Raw genomic sequence first — 2826 nt, forward strand, 5'->3', positions numbered from 1 at the left:
AACGCTCCCTTGTCTCTTTCCAACTGGGTCCCGACAGAATATAGGGGTAGCATAGATATTGCTTGTGCATCCGTGTCCTGAGCATCTGTGGCTTCGTGTAAGCGTTGGTTTATTTGGGGGAGGGAGGCATCTGCTTGCCTCCATCTTGGTTATAGAACATCAGTTCTGCAGTAGCCTGACCCAACAATGCTCTCCTCTTTTGAAGTCCTACAATCTCCTTTACTATCTTAAAGCACTTTTAATCCACCCTCTAGATCAAGGAAGTCAGTCATGCATACAACTGAAATACCTTTACTTAGAAAGCATTAGCCACTGTGGTGGTAAACACTTAAGCCATCTATTATTATCTGTTATGAGATTTGAAAGCTGGGTTCTCTGATGGAACTCAGACATAAGCTTGGACATAGGCTCTGCATTTGACTTTATCCAGCAAGCTCACATTGTATACAGAAGGAGGTCAATAGATGTTCTAACTAAGGACAAAGGAATAACTTTTTAAAAAACTAAGGTAGCACTTTGAAGGTATTTAAAGGTTCTTTGGCTCCATACTGGAACAGATTATTTTATCTGGCAGTAAGTCTATCTTCCCTTGTCGCCCTACTGAAGACAAAAAGCTTTTTCGTTATCAGTAGCACAGTAACACAGATGAGAGAAAATTTAACACAAGATTATTTTGGCTATAAAAATCACAGAGTCGCTGGAAGGGGTTCCTTCATTTTGACTGTCATAAGTAAAAAGGTAGTCATTATAATAGTTAACATTTTGGCCATAAGAACCTGAAATGCTAGTTACGTTTAGTTTTTTTATGTCACAGTTGTTTAGCGTTTCTCTTGCGTTTTCTAGCTTAGCCATTGTGCCAATAGTATCAGGTAGGCAGCATTCCCTTTTCTATATGCTTTGAAGACAGCTTATTCATGTTAAAAGATGACTTTGTCCAAGGTAAAATCGTGAGAAAGAAGTTGAAGCCACAAGAATCTGATGAGGAGGAACCACGTGCCATCACTATGTCACCGGGGCTACGGAAAAACAAAATCTCACGGTAGGTGGGAGAAATGACTGAGAGACTACTCATTCATAATAGGACCGGAGTTCAGATCCAACACCCATGTCAGATGGCTTACAGCTGCCTGTGACCCCAGCTCCAGGGGATCGTATACCCTCCTCTGGCCTCCAGAGGTATCCCTTTTCCCTTAACACATACATGTACATATTACATGTACACATATATAAATAAAGGTAAAATAAAATGGCTCCGTGTACCTAAATTCTGACTCCATCTCTCTGTTGTGGATAAACTTAATTTTTACAAGGCAGCAGCTCAGCATGACATCAGCAAAACATAGTGGATATCTAGCCTCAGTGTTGATTTGAGATCTTTTTAGATCCCCTTTCCTCGTTTGTCTAGTAAATGTACTCTCACTGACATATCTAGAATAAAATGATTTCTTCTAACAAAAGAAAATTAAAAACAATAACTTGAACTCTGAACGTTAGGGCTCTCTAGCTTGACACATCAGTTATGGTGCCAGAAAAAGACTTCTCTGGACCTCAGGTGAATGTCATAGTGTTTAATTACCCAGTAAATCGAATATATGATTGTTTCAATCACAAGATGAAAAGTGGCCATCTGATTTTGTTTTTGCTTTGTATGAAGTCTCCGATATGTGGTGTGCGTGGTACATTCATAATGGATCTTGCTTTGGAATTCGAAGAGCTACGTGTCAAATATCCTCTATCTACATATTGCTCTCACACTAGCTAGCATGGAGCTACACTTTGTAAGGAAGAAACACTTTCAAATATTGAACTGAAGAAGGGAGATTTATCCTTCACGTCTGAGACTAAAAGTTAAACTGTTTAAAATATAACTATCTTAACATAGCAATATATATGTACTTGATTTTCTAATCTGACAACATAAATTGGATAGAAAAGCAATATTATTCTTCCATCTCTTTTTATATTAGATTCACAGGAATGAACACTCAAAAGGACGGCCTTGAAAGTGCGCCATCTCGTGGTAAGGTGTTCAAACTGTTGAAGTAGAATTCGAAGAAAAGGGAAAAGTGCCATACAGTCAGGGCAGTAGAGAAACGATCCAGATCCATCTCTCATCTATTAAGTCTTCAGTGGGCCTTCGAGTTGTGTTTAAAAGGCATGGCAAACTTCCTAGGCAGAATCCTGGAAATAAATGTTCGTCTCCTGTTACCCAATAGCACTCCCAACAGCGTTGGTGCGTTGCAAGTTGATCTCAAGGCTAACCTGTGAAGACAGCATTTGATTCTATGAAATGGGCACCAGCGAGGTTGAAAGCACCCATGCGTATGGGCACACTGGGGTTTAGCAGGAACGCTAATCCATCATTCCCGGCTTCTGAGAGGAGAGTTGACTGACACACGGGGCTGCCAAATCTGAAGGGTCTTCATGAAGAGTAAGGTCTCAGTTGATCTGCATCTGCTGTCAAGGAACACAAAATACTCATTCACCTCACAATCTAGCAGGATGATGAAACACGGGTCGTGGGTAACGCGGGCTGCTCTCTGGCTTGATCAGAGGGTCCATGGAAGGGAGTCGCCGCCAAGCTGAAGGTCCAGCTGCGATCTCACTTGGCCACGGCCAGCCTCTTCTGAATGTAATGTATGCTCTTACTCCAACACACACCAATTAGGGAATCTTGTCGTTTAGATTTTTATGTAGGTTCAATCCAGAGAGGAGGATCAACTGGGTCTTACAAGAAGTACAATTCTCCCACTCTTCTCAGAACTGCAGACTAATCATTGACTCTAAACATAAAATTACCCCCAATGGAGGAGCTAGAGAAAGTAC

The sequence above is a fragment of the Mus pahari genome, chromosome 21 (genome assembly GCF_900095145.1).
Source record: "Mus pahari chromosome 21, PAHARI_EIJ_v1.1, whole genome shotgun sequence".
NCBI classification, from domain to species: Eukaryota; Metazoa; Chordata; class Mammalia; order Rodentia; family Muridae; genus Mus; species Mus pahari.